Here is an 18,575-nt window from a genome sequence, read left to right on the forward strand (position 1 = left end):
GCCCATCACTTTTTATTCAAATTGCTCATTCGAAAACAAATCAAAAACGAAGTTCATGCATGTGTTAATATTAAGAAACAGTAATTCCCGAGAAAATAATTTTCCTTCGAATCGCTCTTGTCAAAATGAAACGAAAATGAAAGATAAAGTTGATTAATCTATTTATATTATATGGTGTCATAATTCACAACAAAATCATTTTTCTCCAAATTCCAGGAATCCACGTGTCGTACTCGACTAGTGATATTTTTCAAAATGTGTACGTGACTATAGAAAAAAAAACATTTCATGGCTGAGTAGGTTCGAAAATTTCTAGTAATGTGCCTGGATATTTCTCATTTTCATTGGTTCTTACCAAATGGTATGTGTTCACTGAAGAAAATGAGAAGTGGATATTGCTATACGAACTTGCGAACAATCAAGTTCAAATTACTTGGAGATATTATTTTTATTTCTATCCATTTTATTATATTTGTCATTATAGAACAGCCCTGATTTGTTTTCGAATGAGCAATTTGAATAAAAAGTGATGGGCCGGACAAGTACGTTTAAGACGTATTTGAACATAATTTGTACCGATCCAATCGAAGTTGAATGTTGTGAATAATACCAGAGGATCCTGAAAGTCGGAGGGGAATCGATTCTTTAAAGTGTGTACCTTGTTGAAGTAACGAATGACTTTCATGTGAATTTTTAATGATTTCATTTCCATTAATTTTTTAGTAATTTTGATAAAATGTTGTGAGCCCGACAAGGATTCTCAACGCTCATTTGTCGCCGGAGATTATATTTCGAATAACTGATAAATACTTGACCTCGAATTGATATAATACATTTTAGTACTGCACGTAACTTCCGTTATGACTTTTTTTTCATTAACTCTTTTCGTGAAAATAATTATCATGAATTTCATTAAAGTTTTCAATTTGTTGGATAAATATTCCAAATTATCAATAAAAACTTGGCCTCCAATTGATATCATACATTTTTATACTACATGTAACTTGGATAGTACATTTTTCAATGTCTTCAATATTTATGAATTTTTTTGAAATTTTTTTATTTTTCTTTACAGAATTTTTTCGATTGTTTTTTATTTTTGTTGAATTTTTTTGAACTTTTCAATTTTTCGTTTATTATTTTTATAGAATTTTTTTCCTGGTTCTAAATTTTTTTTCTATGCCATCCAGAAACAAGAGACCATCAATGTACTTGTCCCAACCTTTTTTTCCCTAGGGGAAGTTTATGGTTTGATATCACGCCTTTTTTCTCAAAAGTTCCTCCTTTATGTTATGATGGTTATAGGATTTTAGTATAAATTTCTATGAATTATTTGCTTAGTACATTTTTATAGATTCCATTCTCATACGAACATTTTTTATGGGATAATCTTTTTCATGAAATTATCAGCAAATAAGGGACCATCAATGTACTTTTCTCAATCTTATTTTCCCTAGGTATGATGTTCGGCTTATAAAGTTGGTTTCCACCATAAAAGACCAATTTTTCGTAAAAATTGTAGTGAAAATATTCCGTCACAAGTCTGCCCTTGAACTTTGGCGATTTTTTTCCTTATACTCTAATATGTTATGCCTATTAGAAACTCAACAGCATGGAGGAATCCGGGATGAGGCCCGAGAAATGAATTTCGGTTTATAATGTTGGTTTCCACGTAAAAGACCAATTTTTCTTCAAAATTGTACTGAAAATATTTCGGCACTGGTTTGGTCTTGGACTTTGGTGATTTTTCTCCTTGTCTTCTAATATGTTTTGTCTATTGGGAATCCAAGAGCATGAAGAAATGCGTGTTATGGGCCATAATATGGTTTTCGGCTTATAACGTTGGTTTCCACGAAATAAGATCTATTTTTCGTTAAAATTGTACTGAAAATATTTCGTCACAGGTCTGTCTTTGGACTTTGGCGATTTTTTTCCTTGTACTCTAATATGTTTCGTCTATTTGGAATCCAAGAGCATGGAGAAAAGTGTGTTGCGGGCCGAGATATGATTTTCGGCCTATAACGTTGGTTTCCACGAACAACAACAAATTTCTCGTCAACATTGTACAGAAAATATTCCGTCACAGGTCTGTCCATGGAGTTGGGCTATTTTTTTTCTTCTACTCTAATTTGCTATGCTTATTGGGAACCCAAGAGAATGGTAGAAAGCGGGTTGGGGGCCGAGATATCATTTTCGGCTTATAACGTTGGTTTCCACGAAAAAGGACCTATTTTTCGTCAAAATTGTACTGGAAATATTTCGGCACGTTGGTTTCCGCGACAAAAGATCTATTTTTCGTCAAAATTGTACTGAAAATATTTCGTCACCTGTCTGTCCTTGGCCTTTGGCGATTTTTTCCAAGTCTTCATACCAAGAAAGAACTGATGTAAAGATTTCCTTAATAGAACAGATTTTATTTATCCCTTTTCTTCAAAATTCAAATGAAAGATAGATCAAATTCAAGACACGAAAAATCCAAAAGATTTGCCCACTTTAAATGTCGCTTTTGTATTCTGAATCTAGAGATTTCATTTCATCCAAAACGTGCCCTCAATGAAATATATTTCCAAAGTTTGCAAGTGGCCGCTGAGGTCCAATTATCCACAGTTTGATAGTTGCTGAAAAAAAGTACCCGAAAACTTCTAACATTTATTATGCCAGAACTCAAAGCAGCAAAAAAAACTAAGCGAACTTAATTCAACAAAGCAACAGAATTCAAAGACGTTTAAGGTACCTGCATTGGTTTTGGAGGAAAACCATTTCAGGACAATTCAAAAATGAATTTAGAAATTCGAAAACTCACAATGGAGTAGAAAAAGGAAAATTGAAGTATCTAGAAAAGCGGAAGACTTTTGTGATGAATTTTATAGATTACATGGTACGGTTGGAGTAAATGATTTGAATGATTGGCACACATGCTGCAACACAGAAATATCAAAGTTTGGAAGTATTCGCTGTATATCAGTCATACAAACTTCAATACTATTTGAAAAGGAACACTTAAAAACTTGCCGAACCAAGTTCCATTACATATTACCATAATCAAAGATAAGGGGTGATCCGTCGCATATATATTTATCCACAGAAATTTCAGAGTTCGCAGGTATCTGCTGTGGTTCAATGTATCTGTGCAATGAGCTTCGAAGACAGCAATTTCAAATCTATCCATAAATGAGCAACTGAAGACTTTTATAATCAATTTTTTACTTCATATAGATGTTACAGTTAGAGTCAAAATGTAAAATGAATGGCACAGTATTTAAATTGTATAGTTTGCAGATTTTTGCAGTATTTTAATGATCCGAATCTACAGCATTATAATGAAAAGTTGTCAAAAGTCATGATGTTACATTAAAATGACATAGCGCACATTGCATTCAGCAATTCTGTAAGTTTCTGGGGATGTTGGTAGGCATCATATTTGATCGCATCCAAAACTGAGCAACAGTAGACTTATCGGAATGAATTTTTTTTATAATAATTCCATATTTGTAGTTTGCAAAGTGGAAATACTCAACATACATGTCATTCTATAAGTTTTGTTATCAAAATTTGTGTTTGCATACCTCATTCCTAAGATACGACTTTTCATATCATTAGCAAAAAAAGCATCCAAAGGCTTTCTGGAAAAGTTTCCAAATTTATCACTCGACAGACCTAATGGGAAAAGAATAACTACACACTATACCAAGACCAGATTTTTTTTTGAAAATCTGATTTACAAAATGTGCAATTCAAGATCATGGTTAGAAACCTCTCGAATCATGTTACCACAATCATCATGAAAGAGTAGAAAATCATAGAACACATATTAGGGAACGAATTAATAATATGAATCGATCCGCTGCAAACTGAGCGGGTGAAAACAAGGATCGGAGAGGGCAGAGCCAAACTGAATATCAAGCAAAATATGGGGATGTTTAAAAATAATGACGACACAAGAAATAAATTAGAAAACATTTATTCAATTAAAGTTTCTAATATCATTCTAAAAGTTGCGTGTATTTTTGTTCTATTTATTCGTATATATAACCTATGTACACATGATATATAACCACGCCACTGACAATATATTCGCACTGGACAATATTTCTCGTACTCTGGTTTATTTGAAGGATTATTTCAGTCAACACTTATTTCCAATCGAACGAAATAATGAAATCTTGAAAAGTTTCGTTGACATATATGCATCACGCATTTTTTATATTCTTTTTCATACACACATCACAGACTACATTTACGCGGCCGCTTTGATACCGGTTTAATATATCACAAATAACAAAATAAATAGTAATATGCACTTCTTTGGATAACGAAAATTATTTTTTTATTGATCCCGCAGACACTTCGTAATGTCGAAACTCTGTTCATACGATCAAAAACTGACACATGGTTTGTACATATTATATGTATATCGGTCGAATTTATGACTGCTGTTACCAGCTGTGCTGCGCCGTGTGCTACGTTCTGAAGTTGACGTCAGATTTCCAATCATCAACAACTAATTTCAACAACCAATCACAACGTCTAAAAATGGATGTCGTCAGATCCAACGAATCAGAAACTCGAGAGCATCAAAGTGCCTTTGATGGTGTTTATAAATACAGACGCATAAATTCTTGAATGTGTTGGTAACTTTTGCATAATCTTGAGCCCGTGCAAAGTTTTTTCTCAGCAAATACGCCACCGATCAAGCTGATTTAGGGCGGAATCGAAAGAGAATTACTCAATTGGCTTAAACTTCAATTTTCAAGTTATTAAATGGCTCCTGAGCTTCGTAATTCAATAAAAGCACATGCCAATTTTACCCCCACCACGGCGAATCGTTTTATTCAGAGAAAGTATAGTCTCGGCGAGAGTCTCGGGCCAGCAGACGACAGGGCTGTCAATGTACTTGTCCCGAGACTCTACCGAGTCTCTTGATCAGGTTCAGGAATTCAAACAAACCCAGAAAAAATAACGTCAATCGTACATTGGCCACAACCAACCAATAAAACAGAAATAGTTTTCTAGGGCTATGCTCTTATTACAGGAAATTTGTAAAAAATTTCACTTCGATTGCCAAACCATTACATAAACTAACGGAAGAGAAAAGTATATTTCAATGGAATCAAGAAGCACAGGAATCCTTTACGAATTTAAAAAAAGCATTAACAAAACCACCCATTATTTAGTGTTTCCTTCGGTAAACGATCCCTTCATTCTTGACACAGACGCTTCAAATAAAGGAATCGGAGCAGTTCTATCTCAACTTCGATTGGGGAAAGAAAAAGTAATTTCGTACTTCAGCAAAACGTTCAATAAAGCTGAAAAGAATTATTGCGTGACTCGAAGAGAATTGCTAGCAGTAGTACGTTCTGTTGAACATTTTCGTCATTATCTCATGGGCCGGAAATTTCTAATTAGAACAGATCATGCATCCCTGCAATGGTTAATGTCTTTTAAAAACCCAGAAGGCCGAGTAGCTCGATGGCTTGAAATTTTATTTCAGTATGATTTTGACATTTCCCATCGCGCTGGGCGGAATCATGCAAACGCGGACAGCTTATCGAGACGTCCTTGCTCCAAAGATCCATGCAAAACATGCGAAAAATTAGAGACAAAAAATTCGGAAGGGGAAACGTCAGTGCGGCGTACTATTTGTCAGACCGAAGAAACTATAAAGTGGAAAAAGTTACAACAAGAAGACGAAACCCTCAAGAGGTTGAGTGAATTCAAAAAAAATAACACTCGCCCTAATTGGTCAGAAATTTCTTGCTTAGACTTTTCTTTCAAAATATATCTCCTATATTCGGATTCGATTATTATTAAAAATGATCTTTTGTACAAAGTATGGGAATTCCCGAATTCAAATAGAAGGATTTTGCAATTAATTGTTCCAAAAAAAATGATTACCCAAATATTGTTTGAAAGTCACAATTCTCCAACTGGGGGACACTTTGGAATTAACAAAACTTTGTCAAAAATACGACAACAATTTTACTGGGCCTATTGCAAACCAGACGTAGAAAAATGGTGTAAAAAATGTACAATCTGTTTTTCAAAAAAAGGACCGCATTTAAAAACAAAAGATGAACTTCAAATTTATAACGTTGGATGTCCTTTCGAAAGGTTGGCTGTAGATATTCTGGGACTGCGACCAAAATCATTATCAAACAATAAATATTTACTCGTTGTAACCGACTATTTTACAAGATGGCCGGAAGCTTTCCCACTGCCGAATTTTCAAGCTAAAACAGTCGCCGAAGTGTTAGTCTCCCAAATAATATCACGATTCGGTATTCCTCATGAAATCCACTCGGATCAAGGAAGAAACTTCGAATCAAACGTTTTCAGAGAAACAATGAACATTTTGGGAATTGGAAAGACCAGAACAACACCTTTACATCCCCAATCGAATGGTTTAGTTGAAAGATTAAACAGAACCATCTTGCAATATTTATCAAAATTTGTTAATGATAATCAAACAAATTGGGACAAGTGGATTCCTCTCTTCTTATTAGCCTTCCGTTCTTCAAAACACGAAACGACAGAGTTCTCTCCAGCAATGATGGTTATGGGAAGAGAATTGAGACTTCCACTGGAAATGCTCAGAGGAAATCCTGCAAGGACCAAGGAGTCACCCACGACAGTCACAGAATACGTAGACAACCTTCAAGAGAAACTAAGTTATATTCACGAGAATGTCAGGAAAAAGTTTACATTGAAGAGCGATAAAATCAAATCCTGGTTCGATGTAAAATCTCACATGCTCTTGTTCAAAATTGGACAGAAAGTGTGGCTTTATTCTCCCCATAAAGTTCGAGGAAAATGTCCAAAACTACAGCGAGATTGGGAAGGCCCATATTTTATAAAAACAAAAATTAACGATGTCGTGTATCGAATCCAAAAGGCCGCTCACAGAAAATTTAAAATCGTTCATGTAAATCGGTTAGCTCCATACGACGAATAAAAAAAAATAAATAAATAAATAAATAAAAATATAAATATAAAAAAAATAAAGAGAAAAATTAATGAGCAAAGTTTAAGGATCTGGAGGGGTCCAGAGAACCCAAGTTGTTTGATTTCCCGTGGATCTGAAATTCGTAGTAGACTCACGGAAGGTGACGTCTGAAACACAACAACAACAACAACAAAAAAAAAAAAATAGTTTACCCAAACAGAGTTTCCCGTGAGTGAAAATTGGTTTGGAAGACAGGAACGATGGAAATGAGCGAAAGAAAAATAAAATAAAGATTCAAATAAAATGTGGTGCGGAGAATGATGGGAAAAAAAGGAGCATGTTAAGTTGTTTATTGATGAGTAGTTAAGTAATTAAGTTAATCATTTATGCTGTTTCCCTTTGATGGTCCAGAAAACAGGGGGCTGACACAGATATAGCAAGGCTGAAGAAAAGAAGCTAGAAGATAGGAAAAGAAAAAATAAGTATGTAGTAAGAAATGTATGTAGTAAAAAAAAAAAAAATGATTAACAATTGTACACATCGCTCCTTCCCAGGTTTTTTGCTATCATTCAGTTTTTCCCTCGGGACTTGGGTGAATACCAGGACGATGTTAGTTAAGAATGGAATAATAAAGATTGATACTGGTACATGACAGACACGTTTACAACCGGCAAATAGTTGTCGGGACGACAACTCTCGAGGGAGGGGAATAGTGCAACGAGTGGAGATGAAGGAAGCAATGAAAAAAAGGAGGGTGCGAGGGGAGAAAGAAAAGAATGGAAGTGGAGAGACAACGAGGAAGGGAAGTAGACGTGTCTGCCAAAGTTACGAGTATATTTAATTATCGGAGTCCGGATTTCTACTTTTATTTGTAACAATATGCAAGGCGTTCATAAATTAATTGAAGCGAATGCATGAAAGACTTAAAACCTATGATTCAGAAAGTACTTTTACTCGAACATACGTGAGCAATTAAGTGCTCAAATTTTAACTGGTGTCTTTTTACACCAAAAAGAAACTTTTCATCCCATTTGCAATCAAAAACAAAAAAAATTTTTTGAATCACCCTAATATATATATTAGGGTGTGTCGTTTTAGGGCAATATTTTTTTTTTTTCAATTGTCACATCAACAATTTTTAGTTCATGCTCAAAAACAAAGCCTCGCGCAAGGAGACTGTTGTTGAACAATATTTAGAGGTCCCTCATCGACCTTGAAGTTTTTCCATTTGATTAAAATTGAAAATTCGTTGATTTTCATTGTTTTAGATTCTTTCCAGCCTGGATCCATCCCACGACTTTTACCAAAACGAGTGATTTCTACATACTTATCGTTTTTCCTTCTTTATGCGCCGATCTCTTTGACGATGTATGATTCAATTCAATTAATTTTCTGAACGTAGAGTAGACTATGAGATATATCATTAAATCTATATTACCCTGTATCATGAAATCTTGACATAATATTTTCGAAACGAACGAATTTTTCACAAAAAAGAATCGTCGTGAACAGAATTTCTTCCATAATTGTTATATGAAATTTTTTCATACAAAATTGAGTTTGATCATTAATTACTCGAAAATAGTTGTTTTTTCAGAGTTCGATCAAGAAACTTTTTTTTGTATAGAGAAATTTTGTATAGAGAAAGCCGTGGGATGGATCCAGGCTGAAAAGGATCTAAAACAATGAAAATTAACGAATTTTCAATGTTAATCAAATGGGAAAACTTCAAGGTCGATGAGGGACCTCTAAATATTTTTCAACAACAGTCTCCTTGCGCGAGGCTTTGTTTTTGAGCATAAACTAAAAATTTTTGATGTGACAATTGAAAAAAAAAATATTTCCCTAAAACGACACACCCTAATATTGTATATACGAAAGCTGAAAGAATCAGCTTCAAGAAACTATGCGTAAATCTCAAAAATATTGAGCCGCTTACAAGTATTTTCATATTTGCCGAAAACTAAAATTTCCCCATGTCAATTAAACAGAAAATTCGAGTGAGATTAGCGACCTCTAACAAATGGATTAGAGGGCTCATTTTTTTTCATCGAATACTACAATGTGAAAGGGTAAGAGCGAGAAAAGAAAAAATCAGATTTCTTTTTTGAAGCACCCTAATATATATATTTGTTTTTATTGACTTTCACTGGTCTCACACTTTATGAATTTTTAAAAAATTTTAGATGTGGTCGTTCAAATAACTTATTTTTTTTTTAGGCCATATCATCTTATAGGTTTTTAGTATATAGGTGTATAAAATTCTCCAGCGAAGGGAGAATTTTCTAACTTTTACAAGTCAATAACTTGTAAAACATAGAAAATACAATCTGCCCACTATGGATGATGGCGAAGTTTCCATCGGTGGAAAATGACGAAATCGAAAATTTATCAGAATTGTCACGCTATCTTTTTTATTTCATAGATCAGTTCGAATGGTCATAGAAATGAGATGGACAAAGTTTGGCAGACTTTGAACTTCCGGAAAAAATTATTTAAGGGGGTTGAATGATTGAGTAATTTTTATCACTCGCCCTATGGTTTACGCTATTTTTTTTTATTTCACACGAGGTTAGAACACCTCAAGCTGCAGTTACTATGAAATAAATAAGATAGCGTGACAATTTTGAAAAATTTTCGATTTCGTTGTTTTCCAACGATGGAAGCTTCACTATCATCACTATGGGTGATGGCTCAAAAATTTTAAAATCTCAAAATTTTCCCTAGGGGAAAAACAGTTGGGACAAATACATACATTGTCGATCCCTTGTCACCTGATCATATCACGATAAATGTAAAACAAAAATTCATAAAAAAAAATTATTTAACCAACTTTAAGTAATTTCAAGACAACCACTCGAAAAAAATTTCACAAATCATGAAAAAATATTATATTTAACCCGCCAGCGGTCGCGCTATGAGACTTTTTCTCACGCTTTCATGAAAATTATGATTACTAGAAAATTTCAAATGGAATGATTAGTTGAAAATTTTCCTATGTACATTAGATACATTTTTCTGTATAATAGACATGTTTTAAGTTTTTTTTTCCCTCCACTGCGTATCAATAAAAAAATGTCTTTTTGATAACTCGGAGAGCGTGTGAGACTTTTTCTCATCACGCGCCTAACCTGAGTGATGGCATACATCACTTTCGGCGCCCTCCGACAAACTTCGGCAATGCTCGGAAGCTTTGCCTCCGTATGAGATACACATGCAGATACTTCGAGTGATGGGCTCGTATTTTTGATAGTGGCAAGTGTAGTGAATAGTGAACGCTTTCGATATTACACGTGAGTAAATTTCAATCTATAATTACACAATTAACTTTATAATCAGTTTTTAACTGTTTTTGAGATCGATGTTTTCCTTATAACCTCCAGTCACCGCAACACTGATTTTGAGGTTATGTTCGAAGTTTTGATCAAGCGAGTTTAAATAGTTTTTATGTATAAAATAATAAATAAATAAATAGATTCGTTGAAAATGAATAACTATAAATTTCGTGAACTTTTTTATTATTATTCCTAATAGTGCAATAAGTTTCGATTGATTTTTGACAACATAACAGAGAGTCCGTTGCTAGCTCACTCTCATTGTTTATTTTTCTTTGCAGCAATCATTACTATGGGATCTCGAAACATTTCATTGCCGTGGTCAAGTGAACCCATCAAAGGCTATTTTCTACGAAGTAGATTAAAATGCCGTGAGGTCGAAGAAAATGATAATGTAGCAGATGAAACCGAAAAAGACGAAGACGGGCTGGATGAAACTGTAGAACATGGTGGTGATCAAATAGATGATGTTGAATCCAATGCAAGTACCGAAGTCAACTCAGTTCATGGCAGTGAAATTGAAGAATCGGATGACCAGGTAGATGAAAATGTCAACGAAGTATCGGCTCATGAATCTCGAGTTTTTATCGGCAAAGATTTGCAAACACAGTGGCAAAAAAATCCACCGAACATAAGAGGAAAAACTAAGAGACATAATGTCGTCATGAATACTCCAGGCGTTACGAGTGTTGCAAAAAATGCTAATACTATTTTAGAATGTTGGCAACTTTTCTTTCCCGACGAATTACTGCAGGAAATCGTAATGTGCACCAATATTTATTTTGAAAAACTGACACATTCATATCAACGTACTAGAGATATGCGTCCAACAAATTTGGAAGAGCTGAAAGCTCTTATGGGCTTACTTTATCTCATCGGAGTAAAAAAAGCAAATCACTTGAATTTGGAAGAATTATGGTCCTCAGATGGAACAGCGCCGGATTGTTTTCGGGCTGTTATGAGCATAAAACGGTTTTATTCACTGTTAAATGCCATGCGATTTGATGATGTCAACTCGAGAAAAGATCGGAAATTATTGGATAACTTGGCTCCGATAAGAAAAGTTTTCGAAGATTTCAACGCTACTTGTAAAAAATGTTTCACACCAGGCGAATTTCTAACAGTAGATGAAATGTTACAAGGCTTCCGGGGTCGCTGTAAATTTCGTCAATATATTGCCAATAAGCCAGCTAAATATAGCATCAAAATATATGCATTAGTTGATGCTAATAATTATTACGTGCAAAATATGGAGATCTACGCGGGTAAGCAGCCACCCGGACCGTTCGAATCCTCAAACAAGCCGTACGACATTGTAAAGAGAATCTCAGCTCCGGTTTTGAACACTGGCCGCAATTTGACGATGGACAACTATTTTACTTCAATGCCGTTAGCTTTGGACCTTTTACAGAATCACAAAACGACCATTGTGGGCACTCTGAGGAAAAATAAAAAAGAAATACCGCCCTTATTTCTTTCTACCAAAGAACGACCGGAAAGTAGTAGCCTTTTTGGTTTCACTAACGAGTGTACTCTCGTATCTTACGTTCCTAAAAAGTCCAAAAATGTACTTTTGTTATCCACTCTGCATAATTCTGCAAATATTGATGAAGAATCGGGATAAAAAAAAAAACCGATGATCATTACTTTTTACAACAAAACTAAAGCAGGGGTTGACGTTGCTGATGAGTTACAAGGTACTTATTCGGTAGCAAGAGTAACCAAACGCTGGCCAATGGTGATTTTTTATGCTATGATGAATATAGCAGGAATAAATTCTCAAATAATTTGTACGAAAAATACAAGTATCAAAATCAGTCGGCGACAATATTTGAAAGATTTATCCTTGAGTCTCACGGTACCTTACATGAAAATACGTTACATGGAGCCGTCACTGAGTTCGGAATTGCGTTGCACGATAAAGAAAATTGCTAAAATTTCAATAAAAGACGTCTCATGTAGTCGGGTTACCAATGAATTTTGTTCTTTCTGCCCAAGAAGATCAAATAAAAAGACTAAAAAGCAGTGTACTCTTTGCTGTACACCAATATGCCCGAGTCATACTGAGTATTATTGTATTACGTGTCACAATGAAGTATCTCGTAATGTTGAAGACGACGAAAATAATAATTTTCGAGTCGATGATTAAAAAAAAACAAAGATGTAAAAAAAATATCCAAAGATACGGACTGATATTGTGATAATTTATCTTATATAACTTTTATTCAATTCTAAGGAAAAAAGAAGTATTACGCAACAATACTGTGATGTTAATAATGTCTAAGACAACTTGTAATTTTTTCATAAAAATGAGTAATATAAATAAAGATCCATTAAATTATTGCTGTAACGATTATTTCATGGAATAAAAACGGCCAAAATATAATTAAATCACTCGAAACTAGATGTGAGAAAATCTCTCATCGCGCGACCAACGTTTAACCGATAGGTAGCGCGACCGCTGACGGGTTAAAAAATTTCAAATGCTAAAATGACCCGATGGATAAATAATTAGCGGAGAAAATAGGAAAAAGAACCTAAAAAAATGCTGGTTTAAACATTGATCTCAAGCGAAATTAAAGAAAAGATAAAAATTAAATTCTCATTTTTTTTATTATATCTATCGCTTGTCGAAAAAAGATATGCCGAATTTTGACAAAAAAAAATCATTCCCAACACCCCGTTGATGAAGGTTGAATTTTCGATACAGCCGTCTCAAAAACTCGTAATATAAAACGCATGAACATCACGGCAATTGAGAAAAAAATCGATATTCTTGCTTGCTCCATTTTTTTCTACAATTTTTTTCGAATTCTCGTTAGTATCTGCATATAGAAAAAAGATTCGCGTTGTGTTGCGGGTTGATATGTTAGATTTTCGTGGGAAAATTATTTCGCCAAAATTGGATTCGTAAAAAAGTTTTGAGAGCCTCCAATAACGTTCAAATGTTTCTTTATTTATTTTTTTTAAGAATTTTGGGTAAAAATTGAGATATTAAAAAGTGAATTACGGCTCATGGAAAGTTGAAAATTAAGACGATCAAACAGTAGGAATTTAGTAAATAACATTGATTATTGGGTTTTTTTTGCTCTTACCTTTGAACGGAAATTCAAATCGATAACTTCACTGATGGCGATGAATGTTGGTGGCGATAGCTGGTGTCTCGTAGCTGTTGACCCAAAGTTTCCAATCACAATCACTATATCAAAACTTGAAATGAAGATTATAAAATGAAGGCCGGGAATGCAATCAACTTTTCGCTCGGACGACACCTTGAAGAATAGCGCTCTCGATATTTTTGAAGTGACCCGTATAGAGTAATTTTTAACCGATCAGGGTGGGAGTGAAAGTAGGAACCTCTTGGATTACTTGGCAAAATGGTGAGGGCCTACTCCGGTCCTCATTGGTTCAGAAAACAGTAGAAGGGTGTGTGTAGTCAAATTGTATTTTCCCGAATTGGGATTGGTTCTTAAAAATTGGTGCTCCGTAGCATTTTCGTAAAGTTTGGCAGATAAAATGCTGATGAACTCTTGAAAGATTCGAAAATTTGAACATAATCGTATGAATAACCGTATGAATAAACAATGAAAAATAGTACTTTTTTGGGAGCGTTTTATAAAGTTTCAAATGAATTATTCTTGAAAGTACGAGGGACCTTTTAATAATTTTTTTATAAAATTTTGATTCACAAATAGTTCTTCGAAACAAAACAACATATTTTTCCCGGAGCAAATTAAAATTTTTGTAAAAAATTTTTAAATGCATTCATTTAAAACCTGATGAAGCTCGTATAATTTTATGAAAAACAAACACACATGATTAAATTAATCAGGATCGGCCATTTAGGAGTAAAAAATAAGTTAATTAGCAAACAATCCAGATAGTAGATGGCAAGATCATAATTGCTGAATTAAGCAAAAAAACAACCATTCTTAAGTGTCCTTTTTCATTGATCGATGATATTACTTATTTATTCTCTTTTAGCACGAATCCCTCCTCCTCTCGCCCATCGCGGACCACCCAACCCCCTGGGTGGTTCTCGCAAATGGTGGTGCAGGCCTCAACATCTTCCGATGAAATCGAGGAGAGAAGGAGGCCATCGCAGCTGAGTCTTCAGACTCAGCTGGAAAACTTAAAAAAAATAATGGAAGAACACACAGACGATTTGGGAGAGACACAAACGGGACAAAATAACAATGGGACAGAAAATAACAACGGGACAGAAAATGACAACAACGGGACAGAAAATAACAACGGGACAGACGATACAAATAACAATAACGACGGGACAGAATACAATAATGACGGAACAGACGCTGACAATTTGGGCGGAACAGGACATGACAACAACGGGACAGAAGACCGAAATGACTCTGAAAACGAGACAGAACGAGACCGTGACGTTGACAATGAAAGGGGACACAGGCAACCAGCGGCGGAATCCGTCGACAAAAAAATAAAAAAGTTGTCGAAGGAAGTCAGGTATGATTAACTGTGGGGATATTACGATATCTGTGGCCCCAAGTTTTGGCCATGCAGTCTTTATATTTCACCGAAAAAATAAGACTTTTTTGTGGAGTAAAAAAGATCGAAATTCGGCTTATAAGGCGACGATACAGAAGTTTTAAATTTTCTATTTTTTCAGTGTTTTTCGAGTTTATTGTGATAATTATTGGCGCTAGAGAAAAATGTTTTAGATAAAAGGTATAAGCCATTAAGCAGTAGACATTTTCTGTTCAATACATTTTTCGTATGGAACCAGTGCTTTCGGAGATGAAGGAGAAATTTGTTGAAAATTTATATATGTTCGGAAAACTGCTTCAGAAAGATGCTCCAGACCCGTCTGAAGATTCTACACACACCCAAAGATGCTCCACGCCCGCCCAACGAATCCACACACATCCAAACGGGCTCAACGTCCACCCAACGATTGCACACACATCCAAACGTGCTCAACGTCCACCCAACGATTCCACACATATTCAAAAGAGCTCCACGCCTGCCTAACGATTCCACACACATGAGGGAACGCATTAAATTAAAATTTTTGTTCAAAACAAATCAGGAACTCCAGATATTGTTATGATACGCAAACTTCTCGACTCTCATTTTCCCCCCAGGCCGAGTTCCGATTATCTTTGTTTGAAAAAGTTTGCGTCAAATTTTATGGTTGCATGGTCAGAATTAGCAACCACAAATAATATATAATATAAAAATGCTACAACTTTAAAACCGCTCTTTCACCCCCTTAATGTTCGAATTCTAATCTTCGGTATATTAAAAAAATAGTCTGACTTTCGATCAAATATGTACGCTACATCGTCAAAATTAGGGACCACAAACATAATAAAGTTTCAACTTTCAACTCCCCGTTTCACCCCCTTAAAGACCGAATTTAGATTTTTGTCATTCTTGAAAAAAGTCTTCTTTTGGGCCAAATATAAAGACTGCATGGTTAAAACTTGGGGCCACAAATATCGTATTGCTGTCTTAACTATTTTGTAATCGCATTTTAGTTATATTGTTGCAGTACAGAAATAAAAAATAAATTTTCCCATTTTCCAGGGAAACGAAGAAGCTGATTGAAGCCAAATTTCGGCACTGGGACGAAAGCTTTTTAGCATTAAGGCATTTTTGCGAAGAAAGCTTTGGCCAGGTGATGGCAAGTTTGGCTTCCATCCGCGACTTCGTCGAGGAGCAGGAGGCTTCCGACTATCCTGAAAAGCCTGCCTGACTCCCCCTCAAAAAAATACGAGACTTGGAGATTTTCGAAACTTTGACTGCGAAGGAGCATCGCGATGTCGTAAGTTCTTTTATTAATCACTTGAAATGTCGCGAAGACACTAATTTTCTCAATCTCTATATGTTTTATTGTAAAAATGATAACTTTGCTTTGTATACAGAACATTTTTGATTGCAGGTCACCTACCTTAGTCACCTAGGGGGTTCGGATGCCAATGTCTGTGCGAGCCTCATGCTTAAGGAGGCGATGCACGAGAGATTGGCTCCGAAGGTGAACTATCATGGTAGGCACCAGGGGACGTTTGCTTTAGAGCAAACCAAATTTGTCAAGGTCCTTTACAGTAAGTTGCAAAAATTTATTTCAAGATGTTTTTTTCAAGACACTTTAAGGTTGAAAAATTACCGACGATATCCTTCGTTTATCCGTTATATCCAAAGTTATACACAATTATTCAAAAATCCTTCAATTTTTCATTTTTTACTTTTTTTTCAGTTAACATTATCACTATAATTTTTTTCTTTCCATGGATCACGTTTCATAGCGTTTTATAGAGGATCGATCGCAGTTTACAAAACCCTCTTTTCGTTTTCTGCACGATCATTATTCCTCGAGTAATTAATCACTAAAGTCAAAAATTACTTTTTACTTTGATCAACGATAACTCCGCGAGAAACGGTCGCACAGAGCTCGTTAACAGATCAAATTGAAGGGAATAAAATTTTCTAGAAGCCCATTACGATAAGATTATTTGAAAAAAAATTTTTAAAGCCCGTGCATCGTTTTGAAATGGGGAAAAAATTTGGTGAATTTTTTTTCGATCATTTTCTTGGAATTACTTATGAACTGTTCGAGCTATGGAAATTTCAAATATAGGTCCTGAAACAGGATACTTGAAGCTACAATTTGCTTTGTTTAAATTTTCTGTGCGATCATTTTCTCCTGAGTTACAGTCCGTTGAAAATTATCTAAAAATTTGCAATTTATTTTATACCCTATAATTGTTGTGTCCAGTGTATAATTATACATTGTCCTAATGTATTGAATTTCTTCTGTACAGAGGCAATGGGTAAGACACTTCGACGTCCATCGATTCCGTTAACGGAATTTTCAGCGGCGGTTACATCTGCACTCCGTGCGGCAAAACAGCGCCGCCGGAATAAGAAGAATCGCCGCCAAAATCCCGTCTTACCAGCCATGGACCTTGACAACCCTGGTTAAAATGGCGACTCGCGATGTATTAAAGTGCGTCCAAAATATATATGTGTGTGTATATATATATATATCTCGTTCTGTTTGATTTTTTCTTTTGTATTTCAAGATTTCTTTCTATCAACCAGACCCCCCTGGAATTTTCCGTTTTTCAATAAATGATTTGAACATTCCTACTGAAAATTTTATCAATTCATACATTTATACCGAGCATGCAATTGTATAATTACAAAAAAATCGTCTCTAACGTAGGAAATCGTCGTTGAACGAAGTTGACGACGACTGAATGTTGTTTACGTTGACGCGTCCTTGTCCCAGGAGCGTTTGCAACTATATATAGATATATGCAATGGGAAGAAGAAATTTTGTGTGAACTAGTGTCCGTAATGTAGCATCAGTTTGTTGCCAACGTTGAACGAGAGCGAATGAAAAATAGCGGTAAGTAATTTTCACAAAAGTTTTCAGAAGTTTTTAACGCGTTGGTCCGTGTTCTATTTTCATAATCATCAGTTTCAATGCAAATAATACACGTAAATTTAAACATTTAACGGTGAATAAAAGTAATAAGATTGAATTTGTGCCCTTATGCTCATTGCGGGAGGAATAAATGTTTTCAATAGAGATCTCTGATATATATAATTACTTACTCACAATCCACGTTGTCGATGACTCTCAATTAATGTCCACTTTTGTATTTATCAATTTTGACATTAAATATCACTGCTGATAATCACTTTTCACGGTTAATAGTACAGAGGTACGTATCGCGTGAGCGGTTCGTTGTAGAATGTTAACGTGGTCGCAAATTTGTAGACATCTTCTAAAGTCGTAAATGTATGTTCGCGAAACATAAACAGAGCACAAATGCTTACCAAAAATACTGGAACCAATGTAAATAACTTGAAGTGTATACAGCAGATGATTATTATGAAAAATGGAATGTTTCAACGTCTCGCTTTGTTTACATTCCTTTCAATTCTAAATACGAAATATGAATGCATTATCTTATTTAATAATTGTTGCATATTTCTATATTGTGCATATTTATTTTCAGAAATGGGTAATTCATCCAAAAAAAATCAGCCACTGAAAGAGGAAAAGAAAGAAGAAGGCGGTGAGGGAAAAGGAAAGGAAGTGGAGAAGGAAACGGAGGCCCGAGAGGCAATTCTCGAAGCGTTGGCGGTGTTGGCTGCCCAGCAGTCGAAGCTGCAGCAGCAGCTCGAGGTGCAGCAGCAGCTCGAGGTGCAGCAGCATCAAATTGCTCTCGGACGAGCGGAGCTGGAGAGGAGAGAAGCAGAGGTTCACTCTCCCGTGCAAGTGGTCATCAGTAATCCCTGTAAGTATA

The 18,575-nt window shown here is 35.2% G+C and overlaps 1 protein-coding gene and 1 long non-coding RNA gene across 4 annotated transcripts in view; one reads left to right on the top strand and one right to left on the bottom strand.

The window, feature by feature from the left end:
- Window positions 1–18,575, bottom strand: part of inaD (inactivation no afterpotential D) — a 2,962,486-nt gene that overhangs the window by 617,439 nt on the left and 2,326,472 nt on the right. The window lies entirely within an intron of this gene.
- On the top strand, window positions 14,722–17,281 carry LOC122416428 (uncharacterized). Its single transcript, XR_006262106.1, has 4 exons — window positions 14,722–14,760; window positions 15,844–16,081; window positions 16,199–16,361; window positions 17,079–17,281. It is a non-coding gene; the product is annotated as an uncharacterized lncRNA (long non-coding RNA).

This window comes from Venturia canescens, chromosome 9, assembly GCF_019457755.1.
Source record: "Venturia canescens isolate UGA chromosome 9, ASM1945775v1, whole genome shotgun sequence".
Taxonomy (NCBI): Eukaryota; Metazoa; Arthropoda; class Insecta; order Hymenoptera; family Ichneumonidae; genus Venturia; species Venturia canescens.